Here is an 18,359-nt window from a genome sequence, read left to right as displayed (position 1 = left end):
ACCATTGCAATTATATCCCTCTGCGTTGTTCATTAGCAATTAATATTGATATTTGGCGGACTTTTTTATTGTAATTATATATATAATTTGTTTTGTTTTTAAGTCCTCGCCTTGTTTGCTTCAGGTGAATAATATATTCCTAAGTTGTTGATGCATGATTTCGCAAGCAGCTGAAAACAGCCAGTTCAGTACATAGAATCTCATTGAAGTATTATGACACTATTGGTGTAATAAGTATGGAATAAGTTATGACACATCGGTAACTCAAAATCCACCCGTGGACACGAGTAGGATGATTTCATTGGTACGCAATCCTCGGCACGGCAATTCCGAGACACAGCGTACTGTGCAACACGCATTTCGAAAATACTACTGGAACACGAACAACGTAGTGGAAGAATTGTTTAATGTACTTGACCTAATCTCAATGTTCTATTTAATTTCGTACTTCCATGTAATCCCTTCGTTGAAATATCTGTTATGGCCTAGTTTCCTTAAGTTCTTGTCTGCATATATGGACATTTTCTTCGGACCTCGTCGTAAACGTTTATCTCAAAGAGCCCTGGCTAAATATATCATGCTATAAAAACTTCCATCGAATATTACATTAAACAATACAGTGAAGTCGAGGAATCATGTGAAAATGGTTTTATAATTTGAGACTGTTTGTATTACTAGTTTTACCACTATGACTTAATGTAATAACAACAATTGTTTGTGCATGTTTGTGACAGTATGCAGAATAACAATTGGTATAACAATCTAACATCTATACAGAATTGATGTAGAACGACATGAATATTGTTATCGTTTCAGGATTTTGTCAAAGGGTGACATGGTACTAGTATCATCCTGGTTACCGACTCCAACGTCATCTTGTGTTTCATCACTGAAAAATAAAAATAAAGTATTATTGGTGCCGGAATTTATTTGCATGAACTATCAAATCTCAAATATTCTACCGATTTCTTCTGATGTGAAATTTCCTTTTTATCTTAAAAAACGAATCAGACTAGCGATTATGCACAACTGTAAAGTGTATTTATGTGATTATATTGTATGCACATACATAATACATTTACACGAGGCTTGGCTTCAATTAATTTATTAGTCAAATAAAGAGCTTTTGTCATGGTATTCTTAATTATTATGGTACAGACGATTATCATTATAGTTCTTTCAAAAATATTCACTTCATGTTTCGACTTAGATCAACCATCCAACCAAGATATCAACAACGGTATAAATATCAACATTATAAAATCTAGCACTCTAAAACAATAGATATTTTGCAGTCATATATAAACATCATTAAATCATTATGTACTTTAACAAAAACTGTTTCAGTAATGAGAACCCCTTACCGACAGACAAAAATATTACACGGCATGAAATCACGTGTTTCTGGTACGGTTACACAACGGTTACATGGCGGTTTGCAGTAAAACCGCCGCATAACCGTCAGACTATGAGGGTGGTATATCCGTAGCGTAACCGTCAGGCGGAATTGCTACGTTTGCCGTCCATTCAGTCCAACCTAAATCAACGGTAATTTCTGAAAAACCACAGATTTCCGTTCAACGTTTATAACGTATACTTTTAAATAACCGCTGATTAAGTTAGACGGAAGAAACGTAAATGCAAAAATATATGCCAATTTACGTTGAAACTGAAACAACATATACAGCTGGGTAACCGATCATTACGTGAACGGTTTCCGGCGTATTCTTGTGTTCTTCCACCTCAAGTACGCAGAGTACGCCCATTGTAAATTACATTTTTTTTGACATTTTCCGGGAACTGCCTTATAATATTTATCCTCACATGGTGTGTATAACTGTTTACAATTTTATTGTGCATTTGCCAATATATAAAATTATTCCATATTCGTATATAGCGCCCTCGTACAGCTTGTTTTTAAATTGCTCGTTAAGTACAATTACTCCCGCATCATGATCCCGCCATCAACGACAAACACAGTCTTGGCTTGAAGATGATGTACCCCCAGACGTGCTTAGCTTCAATACATCGCGCTTCTTGTACGTCTTTATTAGATCCAATTTATGACATTTCAAAAATCTAAAAAAAGTCTAGTTGGGCTATGATAGAACGAAGTTCCGTCATATTTTACGTTTTGGAAAAAAACGTGTAAGGTGCTGCACTTGAACTCAGCCAAGACAGCTCACACTTGTTAATACATTGTTTATAATCATGTGTGTTACTTCTACGTCAAAAGAGGCGTTACCACTGTGGCACCAATTGATATTTGTTTTGTCTGATGTGACTGAACTTATAAACATACTGTTGATTAACCTATGATTAAAACACACAATAAATGTTTCTTAAAACCATTACTTTCAAAAAATAGAAAAAGAGTGTCAGTGTTAGTACATGTATATTGTAGTACGTAATCATTTCTCAGCCAAGTCACTTTCTAGTACACATTAGTGGCGTTCACGTTAGAGATCTACTTGAACGCTCGGCATGAACCGAAATCAGTGGTCGAACCGAAATCGGATACAGTAGTAATAAATGAAATGAATGCAAACTGTCGTCGGCGATGAATATTCATGTGCTGCAACTGGTATTTTCTTGCAATGCTACATTGACATAAACAAAAAAAATCGATTCTTTTAAGCCGTTCATTGCACGGTGACTCTTAATAAATATTATAATAACAAAATGAATTAATTTCAATATGTTAATTATTGTTTTCATCATATGTGTATCGCTTTCCATGTTTGGGTCAACTAACAGATCAACGAATGACAGCGTGATTTCTGCACGAGCCGAGTGGGTCCCGATGTGGGCCTGGACAAACGTCAACCCAGTGCTGTAATTCTCTCCATATATGAAGGCTAAACAATTTCGGCACACAATGTGCATGTAATGTCAATGCAATGTGCCTGTTCAAAATCATGGATTATCCGATACATTGATAAAAACTATAATGGTCTAATTTAGGATGTGGATCTACATGCAAGTGCCAACTACGTTGGTTGCTATGAAATATGTGTGGTATAACCAAGATCTGATTGGCCTAGAACCGTATACTATACACAAGTTATAACTGAAAGAGAGAGACTATTCCAATTCCGTCTGAGGAAAAAAAACAACGAATAGAAAAATTGTAATTAAAATGTTCGTTGGTAGAAACTACATACAGAATGCTTTATCCCGATGCATATTTCGTCGAGAGACCATTTCAAAAGTATGATGTGAATTGGCAGTGCTGAGCACCCTCCCCATAATAATATAATTTTTTGCTCCACATTTATTGTAATTTTACAAATTAAGAAATCCGCTGCAATTAATAGTTGGTGGTTTGGTGATGTTAAATGGATAAGACTCAATTCACATACCAAGAGGTATCATTCTTCAGGTAAGCAATGTGACAGGCTTCAGTCGAATACTGGTGGAAGTTTTGACCTGCTCTTAAAACACGTCTTTTATTCCAAATAAGCGATACGACGACAGAATTGGTTCGGTGCCAGTCGGTAATGAGCTGATAATAGTTAGTATTGTGAACACGGCGACGCATTTTTTCTACATCGTACGTTTAACCATGGAGCTCCATGGTTTAACATACAGCCTTACAGGCTTGCTTGAGCCAAATGGTGGAGTATGACTGAATCCAAGTTGCCGCATCGTCGTACGCCATGGCTCCGGCCTCTTTTACGCGAAGACTACACAGATTTATTCCGTTGAGTCTTGAAGCGGAAATAAACTCTAGCGGCGAGAATGAGTCTCTGACAATAGTGTACATTAGCTAGCTTTAAGTTTACAGCATTCCTTAGTTGGACAACCAGAATGCATTGTTCCATACAATTACTACATAGCATCCGGTTTAACATCGAGAAAAATTCATTTTTTTCAAGTGTATATGCAGTCTGCTATTCTTTTTTTTTTGTAAATTCTCTCCCTGTTAAACGATTAGACGGGCATAACTTGGCATGTGCCAAGAAGCGGACCCAAACAGTTTGAAGGTTCTCAAACTCATTTCGACGAAGCAACTCTGACATTGCTTCCAGCGTCTTTTTCGTTACACTATTCAATCATGAGAATGTAAAGTATGAATTGGGAGCAAACTGTGACACCAAATCTAGTCGTTGTATTGTTTTGCTTCTAAAATATTTTTTTTTTAAATAAAATAATCTAAATAGAAATATTATGTGTATTTTTGTATGTGGCAACATGGCTGGCCCACTCAAAAATATAAAGAAGTGAGGTCTGCAGTTCTTTTTTTTTTATTTTTTTATTTTTGAAAAAAAATGGTATGTTACAAAGTGTAAACAATAAAACAGTATGAATGGGAAAGGATGTTTTGTCTTAACGTATATATTGGATAATTACGACACCACGATTATCTGGACTACTACATTTATTTTTTATATCGGTCTTAGCAAAGAACCACAAAATGCCAGTACTGAGGATTGATTCCGATATTCTGATTAGTCCACCGTCCACCACATCTCCCTTTGTTCTGTGTCAAAAATTAACGCTGTTTCGTTTGTCATTACTTTGCACAAAATAACGACAAATGTGCAACCATATCAAGTACGAAGTCTAAGCAGGTAGTGTGAATAGATCTGGTGTCGTGGCCTGCGGTGCGAAAACGAAAGAGGCTTCCCCAGGGAAGTAGTTTACACGAACCAGCTCCCTGCACGAACCTAATTCGGGAAAGTAGTGTCACGTGAGTGTATTGGTCTACTGAAAACTCATTTATTTTAGTAAAAACACATCTAGATGTGTTTTATGTTTAAGAATATTACTCAAACATCGTTTTACCTATCGATTTCTTCGTTCGTTATTTTTTCAAAAATCTGCCCACGCTCGCTGCTAGAATCCGCCATTCAGAATTTCCGACCAGAATAAAAAATGAAATGGGTCACACCAAGCGAGCTATGCAATAAATTCACGGTAAAATTTATGTTGGATGTGTATCTTTGCACTTCCACTGCCGGCTGACTGACTGAAACATGTCCATGGACACGATTGCCTGCTGTGCGTTTCACTTCCGCCGTATCAAAACAATGAACACGGAGAGGGTTAAGTTGAGAAATCATGTCGATATACTTCATGATTCTGTCCATGTTATGTCCCGTCAGCTGTTCGGAATAGACGTAGTTTTTTATACGAGTAGTCTAAATCTCGCTTGAATGTGTGGTATATGGTTCTTGCGTATGGCAGTGAGTTGGGCGTACAAACACCCTCATCCAACAGCGTTCCTTTCACTTAACTGACATATATTTATTCTGGCCTTCAAAAACTCAGTAAATTCCACTACTTCGGGGGTCGCCTTTGTACGTGTTGACCGGTCGACTTAGAGGTGCGAGTTGATTCCGTTTCCCGAGTGTTTCGACTTTGCCGTGTATAGTACTGATCGACCTCCCAGTCTCATTGCCTAAATATCGCAGCGAAAATCCATTCAGCCTTTGACGTACTATATATGAACACAAACTTGCGCGCAAAAACTTCAACAGATAGAACGTTCCATTATAATCTGGGGGTTGACGCTTTTAGTTCGACACTGTACATACAGTGTGTCTTATATTTAGATATATCATACATTGTAATATATGGCAACTTAAATGAAATATATAAATACATTGAAATTGGGGGTGTAATCATTGATCCGATTTCTAGAACACTTGAATTGTGTGTGTTCCTCGTAATTAGTGAGTGCGACGTCTCCTTTTGGTGTTAGTTTGATCCAGGGGGGGGGGATCAAGTAAGATAACGATCTTCAGACGCGCGCACCAAAGCAGTCAGCAACTTAGCTGGCAATGTTAGTATTTTGGTCAGGCATGGTTTTGGTGTTCGGAACAATATGTCGATGGCAGTAATAACGTGTTTGAATTATGTGCGGCAATGGGCAATGACCTCTAGAGTTCACGCACTAATATCTAAATAAATTCGTTTTTTAGTAAACATGTCGCACGTGAAACGCATGAGAAATTTAGTTTCATGTTTACCGATCTTTTACTTTTTAGAATAAATGATACCTACCGTTGTCAAATCAACCAAGAGGCTTGAATCCGGAAGGCTTGATTTTGATTCGAAATTGAGTTAAGCCCTCCACAAAAGCCTGCATTATTTTACTATGTGAAACCACCATATTATCGATATCCAACAACATTTATTATCTTGAATATTAAATTTAAGCCCAAATAATAAACGCTAACAGTATTAGTGAATGCTAGAACAATCTCAATTATGAATTATAAGTTGGAAGACTGAATAGACGTGATGTCACAGCGTCAACCGCAGTGCTTGTCACGATTACGAGATCTTAAAGCGGAAATGATGTAATCGTAGAACGATTCTTAGCTCGTGAAAGCGAAGCAACGTCACAACAGTTATAAATACGCCTGTCGCTATGTTTTCTGTTGGTTGTTGGCTCATCTGCCTCAATTTGTCCGAATATAACGCCTCGAGTGGTGTTGTTTGAAATAACGCTATTTTACAGAGTGGTTTGCGTGGAACGAATTGTCGTATGTTTTAAAATTACGTCAATTAGTCGCGTAAATCCAGGGCCAGAATCCCAGGGCCGACCTGTCGTTCACAAAAATACTCCTGTAGATTCGTGTGCTACAGTAACTCGTGGGTAGACATCATATTTATAAAACAAGATCATGAAATTTTCCCTGAAAATTACATGTTTCTGATGTGGTGTGATGTGTTGCATTAGTTAGGAGTTGATCTATAAAGAACCGCATTTTACCGTCCTACGCAAACCCAGCACACGCCTGACAGATTGATGTTATTTTTCACTTCCTCTGACGATTTATTGTCGGTACCAATCAAATTGCAGGAATGTCATCACATTTATTTGTATGCTGACATAATGTGTAATAAGGTGCTGGCAAATTTCCGTCCAATGTTTATAATCTTGTTGAAACAGGGATTTTTGCCGACAATGCAAACACAACTTTGCGTGATGGTGTTACCATGACCACCAAAATGAATATTCATTGAAACTCATTGCACAAAGGCTTGAACTTTGTGAAATTCGCAGTATCGATCTTGCCGGGAGACAATATTCTGTTAGGTCTCTTGGGTCGACTCACGCCTACATGTCACGCTAACTTTATGGGTGTTTTGTATCAAATTTATTTTCACTGGATATCAACTATTATACATCTGTCCACGTAACACCATAAGTTGCAGCATGCTACAGTTTTGCAGTATGGAATGATTCAGTGTGTAATAGAAACAAACATGGCTGTCGCAGGGTTTGACCGAACTCCACACAAAGGAGTTAGCCGATTCTGTTCTAAACTTTTTGCATTTCGACATTCGAGAAAAAGATGTATAATAATAATGTTATTACAAGGATACCAAAAAGTATGCACTTGGACAGTAAGCTGCATCGACTTTCGCTGCGTGTCGGTCGATACTCTTGGTGTACTGACTTCATGCATACTTTTTATATCATTCCTTCAACAAAAATAGTAAAAATTAATTTCAAGTGAAAATAAAGTATTTTACAGTAGGATATCTTATAAAACATATGTAGGTTTTTGATTATCACAGATGACCGATTCACATATTTGATTAACTACTATTTCATCTCAGTACATAAATACCTCAACAATGAGGCGATCTAATTAATTTTGGGTTGAAATACATCCATAATAATTACCTGATTTGCATAATAATTTACTTATTGTGAACATGATGCAAGAGTACTTCATAAATATGTCTATGACATCATTGATCACCTCTAACACTTTTAAACACATCTGTATAGAGTTTCATGAATTTCTATTGTTTTCACTATCAGATTTAATTGCATTTGTAAATAATTATTCAAAACGGTGTGAAATTCTATATTTTTATATTTGTTTTGTGTTTCAAATTACAGGATTGGTCTGTCGAAGAATTGAAGAAATTATCTGTGACAATCCATGCAATAAGTATGGAACATGATGTTCCTTTTTACAATTTTATTGTTCTGTGAAAATTGACCTCGGGTATTATTATATTGACAATGTTGATGCTGGTTAGTTAATATATTATTTATTGATAATAAACAACATTTAAACAATAATAAATGACCCATAGATTACTCAGAGAACATCCTTCTGTTTGAAAAAGCCTTCTCGTCAAATTTTAGATGAGAATTATAACCTTAAATTTTGCCCAATGTGTTAACTAGTGTCAGAATCATATTCGGCAAATACAGTAACAGTGACATAAAGCCACGTGACATTTATCCACTGAGCAGTATCATGTCATCTCCTAAAGTGCCAAAACATAGCTCATTTAGTGACTAAACAGATTATCTTTATGTAAACTATACATAATCTGAATATTCAAGTCTCATACAATAGTTTCAAAAGGTGTTTTATATCCTCATTTCTAACTATCCCCCCCGTAATGGGACTACGCAAGTTGAATTGAATATTATGCATTTTGTTAGATTGTTGATCTCATTTATCAATCAGACTGCTTTAACATTAATATTTTTGAATAAATTCTTTCGCAGGCTCTACTGTTACATTATGTAATGCTAAGTATGGGGGCGTTGTTGCATACTGGAGCCAGGAAGAAATTAATCCTGCACAACTGAATATGGACAGCAACAACGACCACCATAATTTCTGGAGATCTTCAAGTTTGCCGAAATACAGAGGTGAAGATGAGCGTGTGGCATGCATATAGGAAAAGCCATTGGGTATCTTGACGCAACTGATTTCAAGATTTTCGCCAGATGACTCAATGGTTTTGGATCTTTGTAGTGGCACAGGTAAGCAATTCTTTCAGATTATTACCGGATTCTGCCGTAAATTCGCCCATCCGAAAAATCATCCTGGGCGATTTCACGGCTGGTGGGCCCTTATTTGGGGTTACAAATTTCAAAAAAGTAGGCTCAACTTTCTCCAAAAAAATCACATTAACGAACCTCGTGTGGCAAATACTATTATTTTTTTTCCATTTCGTTAGTGTATTCTAAATGAATTTTCAAATAAAATCGAAGCCAACTGCATTGCTTACGATAGTAGCAAATGATCGATGCAGCGCAATCCGGCCATGCTGTGTTTCACAATTGTTGATTATTACCCAGTAATGATTATATTAACATGCAAAGAATAATTTCGCTGAGTTGTTATAAAAAGCAAATAAATTTCACCATATTTCATAGTAAGCAAATGGTTCTGATCGCATTTTCAATGCTCAATGCTGTAGAAATGAATATCCGCCATGTTTTTGACCTGGGACGTTGTTCTTTAAACTGACAGATCAAATTGCCAATTAACAAATAAAAACGATAGATGATACCAGCTCATTTAAATATGTCAATGTTATTGCACGCAGCTCGGAAGAAATTTGCCGATATTGTGCGATCTTTTGGCTTGTATTTTGACAGGAAAGCGACATAATTTGTTTTTAAACTAAAAAATTAGTTGTTTTCGAAAGATAAACTGACCATTTGAAGAATAATTTAACATTGTTTACAACGATAACAGTTCATTGTCGAAATAAAGCTTACCCATTCACGCTAGTGACTACGGTAACACTATTTTAGACATCAGAAAAGATTAAAATAGCACCTTATAACCTAATAACTGCCGAAAAATCGCCCTTTCGCAATTTCTTTGTCCCATTTTAAAACCTAAACTGCCGTTTAACAGACTTGGGCGAATTTACGGCAGAATTCGGTAGTTCTATTTTCAAACATAGTTTGATACTGAGACTTAAAATTCGCTCTCCTTTGTTGCATGTGCTCGGTACTTTATGTTGGAGACTTATGGTATTGTTTAGTAATTTGATCAACAAAGTCGACATAGCAAAGCTGTTCATATTAATAATTGTCCGTCGTTGTCAACTTAACAAACTCTAAGGAGTCAAAGACTGCACTTCATGCTTGGAATGGAAGATAATTACACCACTGACCCGGAATGAACTATGGATTCAAAATAGGCATGGTTGTAATGGTAATGTTTTATTAGCTCCGCTGTCGACTTTGTCGAGCAGAGCTTATCATATGAGTGATTGTCCGACATCCGTGCCAATGTTTCACTTTTCCGACTTCATATTCATAAATCCAAATCTATTCATATTACCGATATGCTATTTATGACACTTTATGTTCAAAACAGAGGTTCATCAAAATGGTCTACATAATCCATGACAGCGACTCGATTGAAGAGTGGTGGTTATCTCGCAGTGTCGTGTTCGTGTTTGATGCAGCTGGTGATTTTTTAGCTTCGCTATCGACTTTGTCGAGCGGAGCTTGTCATATGAGTGATTGTCCGTCGGCATCTGTCGTCCGTGTCAACTTTTTCGACTTTTTTTTGAAAACTACAAGCCTGAATGTTTTGATACTTGGTGTATATGTACCTCTTAGATTTGTTCATTTCATGATGATATCTTCAATTCTCTAATTTTGGTGAATATTTTAGAAATGTTTGGTGAAAAGTGATATTTTTGAATTCTTGTTAAAAACAGCAAGTTTGATTGATTTGATACTATACATATTGTTCATTTTCTAATGATATCTTCTGTTCTTTAATTGCAATGTGCATTGCTAACAGCGGTTCTATCTCAGCTGACAGACTGCTTGTAATTTTATTTGTTAGTTTGATGGTTTTTCCCTTGCTACGAATTTTAATCTGTTACAATAAACTATTTTGTTATTTTAATATACAGTCTCAGTTAATTACTTGTTACTTTTATTGACTAGATGCTGCTCTCAGTCATGTGGCTTACGTGCCCTCGCATGCCTGGGCGGTTCTGCCACAAAAGCTGCATCCAGTCCATAAAGAATGATAATACTCCCATACCCAGAGGATTTTGTTAAAAAACATGTCTAATGTCAGTGGGTTTTTGACCAAAAACTTTTCATTCACGGCCTTGCATCAGAGGATTAAAACCATTTCGTTCTCATTCCCCCGCACCGAAGGGTTTTCGATCTAAAACTTTTTGCCAGTGGGTTTTCGATCGAAAACCTTTTCATCCTCTCACGGCCCTATAGCAGAGGGTTTTCAATCGAAAAACATTTCTTTCTCTACAGGCTCTATAGCACAGGGTTTTCGGTAGAAAAACATTTCATTCTCTCATGGCCATATAGCAAAAGGTTTTTGAGCGAAAACCTTTTCTTTCTCTACTGGCCCTATAGCAGAGGGGTTTCGATTGAAAAACATTTCATTCTCTCATGTCCCTATAGCAGAGGGTTTTTGAGCGAAAACCTTTCCTTTCTCTACTGGCCCTATAGCAGAGGGGGTTCGATCGAAAAACATTTCATTCTCTCATGTCACTATAGCAGAGGGTTTTCGAGCAAAAATCATTTTGTTTCTCCACTGGCGCTATAGCAGAGGGGTTTCGATCGAAAACCATTTCTTTCTCTACAATAGGCTTTTCTATCTAGCTATAACCATGACTAGTCATGTATAAGTAAAAATGAATGTATATAATAAATAAACAAGAGATAATTTCAAATTATGCTGGGTGCTTTGTAATCTCAATTTTAGAGTCAATATAATCCTGTGTCGCATCAATAATGGTTCGGTTATATTTTCACATTATAATTATGCTCTCAATCGCAATTGGCAAAGACTGATAAAAAGCCGCCTATTTTCAAGAATGTTTTGTGCTCATGAAGAAATCAAGAAAATTGAAAGGTTTCCCAGTCCTGTATTTTAGTACTAGATTGTATATTTCAAGACTTATTTTCACTTTTCAATTGTGGATCATCAAATTGTGATTTCATAGTGTGTTAGAGCAGAAGAAAAAAATATTGCGAAAACACGGTATAATGAGCAAACGTGTATTATTAAAGAACAAACAATAAACCTAAACTTTCTTTCTCACAATTCTATTAAAATCAATGTATTTTTTCTATTCCTTTACATATCCATACCATAGCAAAATCATTATAGAACAATATGTATATTTCGCTTGAAAAAGTGGACAACTGTAAGAATATGTCACGAGAATTAAGAAAATAGAAAAACGCACAAAACCCAAAATAGATGCACAGTTGTTCTTCTTTGTTTAGTAACTGATTGACCAAATATGGTATGTTGCTGGTCATATGTACTCCAATATTTTCCATATTATACACATTAATTGTGTATAGTATATATACAAGCTTAGCTTGGACTATAATGAAAATTCGTAGACAAATATATTTACCATGTGTCAGCATCCTCTATTTTATGTTGTTGTCATATTACCTCAAACCCTGCAAGCAAGACTCCTTTATTTTTTCGTTTTTGTGTTGCAGAAGCCATTGACTGTCGTCAATTATTACATCCTGGAACTGTGAGTTATCACCAATGCACACTTCCCTAAGCAATCCCCTAGTTTAGTGACTTTATTCATTGTACTTTTCTGTGCTTTATTTCTTGTAATTTGAGAGGTATTAAAGCCAGGAGCTTTAACTCGATATTTCATTTCCAGTACTATTGTCTTGTCTACCCCATTCTTGCAGTAAAAGAACCCCCTGTCCAGTGTGAGTTCTGTGGGTAGCCATCTCAATTGCGATAAGCGGGTCTTACACTGCGACACCATGTAGTGCCAGTACATGCATGAACAATTTTGAAACAAAACAATACGGGAGGGTCGTCTGCGCACGCGCGGGAATTGAGTCCCAAGCGACGATAACAACACACGCTGAAACGCAAAGGCTCATGGGTAGACGCTTGTTTGTAAACAATGACACGCTATGGGCATATGACGCATGCGCAGGTGACGAGTACCCCGCTTTAATCTTTTTATACCATGCGCCATATTTTTAGATTCAATTGTCACAAAAAATGACAAAATTATTTCCCGTTCTGCATTTATCATTAATATCAGTGTTGCCAACTGTTAACACGCATTGCATATGGGTCCACAATTTGCTAGCATGAAGCAATACACTGTTAGCTTAACTATATAGTTTTTATTTTAAAGTTTGGTTAATTTATGAAAATTATTTAACAATATCAACCCGTGTTATTCCCATTTATGATTATATTTCAGATTTAAATTCTCCAAAATTCTTTCATTTGATGTATCACATGAGTTTTCGAAAATTAAATCATTTACATAAATATGCAAATTAGGTAATTTGACTGTTATTGAAATTTACAGGACTCCACTCAATGATCAGTAATATAACAAAGTCTGGCAAATTCTGCAATGGAGAGGGGATCTCCTTTCACTCGCTCAAGGTCATCTTGGTTTGTCTTTCTCAATCAATCCCATCCATTATTACATTCATAACATTAGAGTTAATAGGCCCATTTGTTATTATATGCATCAGTTTTTTAGTGCACTATCGTCGCTATAAATTGATCTTCGTTTGCAGATTTAAGTAAATTGTAATGATATACAGAACACGGCCGATAATCATCTTTTTAGTAAGAATAATTTGCAGATTATGCAAAACATATTACACTATGCTGATCAGTTGGTAAAAGAATAAAAAAAATATACAATACATTGAAAGGCTTTCACATTAGTGAATTATGTTTTCGTTGATTTTTTTTTCAACCAAACTGCTTCTTGTTTTTAATTATAACAATTTGTTTGGCATACAAAACTACAATTACTCACATGAGGTTGCCCTCAGCTGCTCGGAAGAAGCCCGTTCTTCGCCTTCGCCTTCGCCTTCTCCAACAACCACCACCATCAATGAACATGGCCACAATGAGTAACACGGACAGAAGTAACACTAGTTTCTTCATATTGTACAGACAATGGCACGATGTGTGAATAACAGCGATAAACAGACAGTGCTGTTGGTCTTTGCTTTCCTGTTATAATGAGACATGTGTGGGAATGATGACATAATAAATATATGACATACAAAATGGCTTTCTTTCACACTGGAACAAGTGGAAAAACTGAACATAGACAATTCACAATGCGATAAATCGTGTTCTGGCATTCAAGTATACAACTAACAACTCATTCTTTTTACTTCCTTAAACAAACAGAAAAAAGTCTTTTATAGCCATCACAAGGTAAATGTGAATATTTATTCTCGAACAGCTAATAATTTATTAGTTTTCTGAGATTTATTCCATGATTGTACCGATTTTATTCTGAAAAATGTGAGTTGACATAATGCCTAACAAAAAATGTCTCTGTACTTTCAAAAACAAATAAAATATCACCATATTTTGAGAAAAATATAACGATTAGTATATTTGCGAAGCCTAATATCATCCCTCAATTTTATTTCATTTAACCCATGGTGGTATATTGTTAATTCAGCTCACAACACCCACCTATGTTAAAATTGATATATTATTTGCTTGACATTACTTCATGTATATGTGTAGTTATCTGAATATACATGTTCAATTGTTTTGTTCGTAATATGCGTAGTTGATGTTAATCTTGGACAATCCCCCCTATACCCTCATGAGTGCGCATGAGGTGGAAGCATTAATTCACCAAATGATGAAGACTGGACTTTCAACCTCATTACACTCACTTCCCACAATGGTGAGAATATAGTGTTTTTGCTGTGACGGTTAATGTTAATTTATGAATACTTGACCAGTTGCCAAATAAAAAAATATCATGTCTCCATACTTTAGAAAATAAATCAAATTCCACTATAATTTGAAAAAAAAAACATATTTTTTGTGAGGCCTAATGTTATTGTATTCTATGGATTATCAGTAATCTCTACTATACTATTTTAAGCTATGTTCCAATTCAATCTTTCTGTATTTTGCGGGTTGTTTATCGACTATTTATTTTATTTTATACAGTATTTTCATCATAGGTTGTATTTCAGTTCTTTACATCATTTTCCTAAAGTTAACAATACATTCTCGGCTTTCCTAATTTGACGAACATGCCATAAACATAACTAGGCTTGTGTTAGAACGCGTGATTGTTGAATCCAATATCATGCGAGCATGGTAACATTGTACAACTACACAGGGCATGGTACACGCGATTATTCGAAGGTCCGGAATATTGTTTTATTATTGTTGCATAAATATTACATCTAATTTCTGGAAACCAGTCACGCATTAAGAATAAACTCAAAAATGTAAGTGTTCGAAAACTATGAATAGTAAAAAACAAATGTCATATGGGTGCATTGTGAGTATCAATCACAGTAATGGGATTTTGTTATGTGATTCAAATTATCTAGAGGCGAGCTAAGACACATTGCCTAAACAACAATTCACATCTATGAAGAAATCCACAAGAAAAACGTTTGACTGCTTACCTGATCTATTGAGTCAAATTGTTAACACTCAGTACCGTGGGATAGCATAGTAAATCCCTCATCTGTAACAAGGGTCGCTATTGGTTGAATACGGAAATGTATCTTTTATTCCCTATTCGTTCGTGTCACCGTAATACGTGTATACTTACCTACGCAGTTGTTGAATGGCGCTGTGCAATATAAATGGACATCGTAGCCTAGACTGTCTACAGTCCCCATGCCTAATTTGTTACTATAGTAATTTATATAAGCAAACGTCGAAGGTGTGTTTAAGAAATGTCGCAGGAATTTCAGCGAAGGCCAGAGGCCTGAGGACTGACGATTTCCCGTTCAGCTCGTCCATGTTTCACAGTATCCGACTAGTTTGATTGAGGGCGTTGTTCTAGATGATAAGACCAAGCAGTGCGTCAGAGTCGTAGCATACAATATTCAATGGATGCACAGCCTGGCTGGTATCCCCCCACCTTCCAACCACCCCTTCATTGAAAGCATCGCCGAGTCTGCAAAGCGACTGATCGGCAAACTGGTTAGCAAAAAGTTGCCAGTATCGGCTTCCATGATTCACAGCATTCTTGAACTCTTTAAGCATTCTGTTTTTTTACTTGACATCAGAGATTTGTGTATATTTTTACTAGCATTTGCTGGTTTCCTTTGATACATTAACCTTATAAGCATCAAGAGATCCGTTATGTTTTCTTTAAATCGCATATTAGTACACATGTATTACCTTTAGAGCTAGTAGGAATGATCTGTATAAACAGGACAGTATCGTCAATATTGCTAGCAATGGTAATTCCACTTGGTGCCCAGTAGCAAAGTTGATCCAGTATCTCAGTGTCGCAGGTATCCCTGACGTGTCGGATTATTTTATTTTCAGGCCTCAAAAGTTGTTTACATGTCAACAACAATCTGTTCACGAGTAAGAGAAATTAGTAAAACTGCAATCAGAAAAGTTATCTGCAGATACTCATTGAAATGGGGTGTTGATACCAATACCCCTGCATAATAAAGTGTAAACATGTTCAATATTTCTTTATATTCAACATCAGCATAACCATGTGACTGATAACAATTTTGGGGGTACAATTAGGGTGTATTGCTTACGCATATTTATGAGGTTACATGATCATGTATGGCCATTTCGTATGTCAGTCACATCTTTTGTTTGATGCCTTCATCATGGCACGGGTTACATGTTCCGTTCTGCAACAGTGTTACGGATTTGACACTTATGCATATTAATGAGCTCCCATGACCATATATGGTCATCTGTTATTTTAATCAAATCTCGTGTTCAACATTGCCATAATAACATAGGATTTATTTCGAATTCCTGACTGCAACAGTGTTTGAGATATGACAGATATGCTTATTAATGAGCTCACGTGACCATATACGGTCATCTGTTATTTTAATCAAACCCCTTGTTCAACATTGTCATAGTAACACATGATTCATTTTTCTTACTGTAACAGTGCTTGAGATATAACAGTTATGCATATTAATGAGGTTAGAAGCCCCCACCCCATGGGTGCCCAGCCACAGGACCTAGCCATGTGCCATTCAGTTGGACCAATGTATCTCTAAATGCACGTACTAATTTTTACCCCAATCGGACCAATACAGTACATTTAATTGCCCATTTCCCGTTTACACAAAATCAAAGATGGCGACCAAGCCATGTAAAGGATCGAAATTTTATTATTTTTTTCATATAAAGCTATGACCAGACATACATATTTATTTAGTTGATCTGTGGATGCACCTTTGTGGAACAAATGCCTAAACATTTGGTCAGTTTTTTCTATAATCCAAGATGGCGGCCAAACCACGTGACTTATCGAAAATATATTATTATTTAGATATGCAGCTATGACCAGACATGTTATATACAAAATCGACAGTTAATGTTTGTCATTTTTGTTAAAAATACAAAATGACGGCCAAACCACGTGACTAATCATTTGTTTGGGGCTCAAACTTGAAAGAGCTGTGCATGTAGATGGATTATGCCGAATGAATAAATCGATCTGCAACTTTCTTGGAAGATGATTTTTAAAGATTTCACAACCCAGTCATTAATTTGCTATTATTCTTTCAATTATTTAGTTTTAACAATAAATAAGCGCCAAGGATTATTTTAAATATGCATTATACACTAGATTTGAGAGAAGTAGGTTTTACCACGGGTTGGGATTAGTGATATTTGTTCTATAATTATTCACATTAATTATGTGTATTAATACAATATAATTTGTTTACTGGTTAATAAGAATGCATTGGTCAAATCGTGTACATTATCGTGCATAATGGGCTGATTATTGACCATGTTTGTTATATAATTTGTATAAAACTGACTACATTCAATTCCAGGATTCAATCAAGTTGCATATGTAACAGGGAACATACGTCTGACAATATGAGCAATTTTTGCTCAATAGATTACCATTAAAAAAATTCTCTCTAAGAACTATTTTTTCTTTGTCACTTATTCAGATACATCTGACATCTTTCCAGTATGGATATTATACAAATAAGGAAACAATTTAAATCCATCAACATTTACAAAAGCTTAGCTTGTACTATGATAAAATACACATATAAATATATTTTCCCTATAGTGTCAATCCAAACAGGAGCAATCAAAATATATCAGTACCTCCTAAAATGTTTCCACTGATCATCATTTTTTTGAAATCGGAGTGTGAGACCATGAACTTGTACCATATTTTATTTATTCTTCTTTATTCTTTTTATTTATCTTTTATGTAAAATTTTTTTAACAAAATATAATGTATGCTGACCCTTACAAAGTAGCAGACTCAATGTATTTTATATGATCAGATATTGGGGAAGCGCCCTTAAATGGTGAACCCTGTACAGGCTTCAACCCAATATGGCGTTAATCTATGCAGGTCATTGTTGTTTTCATAAGCAGATTGAATCTGCATATATTTACTGTACAACTTTGCCATCCATTGCTGTCCACTACCAGAGTTCAGAGAACACTTGGATGTAATTTTGAGGATCACATATCTCACATTTTTTCCAGTTATTTACATTTGTTGATAGATGTTTTTTTTATGTAACTTGTATTCCAATGTATAGCATACTGTTGTCACTGACAATCCAAATTATCATAGATTTATTTATACATTTCCGGACGAGTGAT

The 18,359-nt window shown here is 35.7% G+C and overlaps 1 long non-coding RNA gene across 1 annotated transcript; it reads right to left on the bottom strand.

Annotated features, from left to right (window-relative positions):
- Window positions 1-633: 633 nt before the first annotated feature.
- LOC146729038 (uncharacterized) lies at window positions 634-15,310 on the bottom strand. The gene is made up of 3 exons (XR_014928219.1): window positions 15,188-15,310; window positions 13,549-13,748; window positions 634-889 (listed from the first exon to the last, which is right to left on the bottom strand). It is a non-coding gene; the product is annotated as an uncharacterized LOC146729038 (long non-coding RNA).
- Between the last annotated feature and the right edge of the window lie 3,049 nt (window positions 15,311-18,359).

This window comes from Saccoglossus kowalevskii, chromosome 22 (genome assembly GCF_978046115.1).
Source record: "Saccoglossus kowalevskii chromosome 22, keSacKowa6.1, whole genome shotgun sequence".
In the NCBI taxonomy this organism is placed as follows: domain Eukaryota; kingdom Metazoa; phylum Hemichordata; class Enteropneusta; family Harrimaniidae; genus Saccoglossus; species Saccoglossus kowalevskii.
The sequence above is the reverse complement of the archived record's forward strand: the minus strand, read 5'-3'. Positions and strand labels throughout refer to the sequence as shown.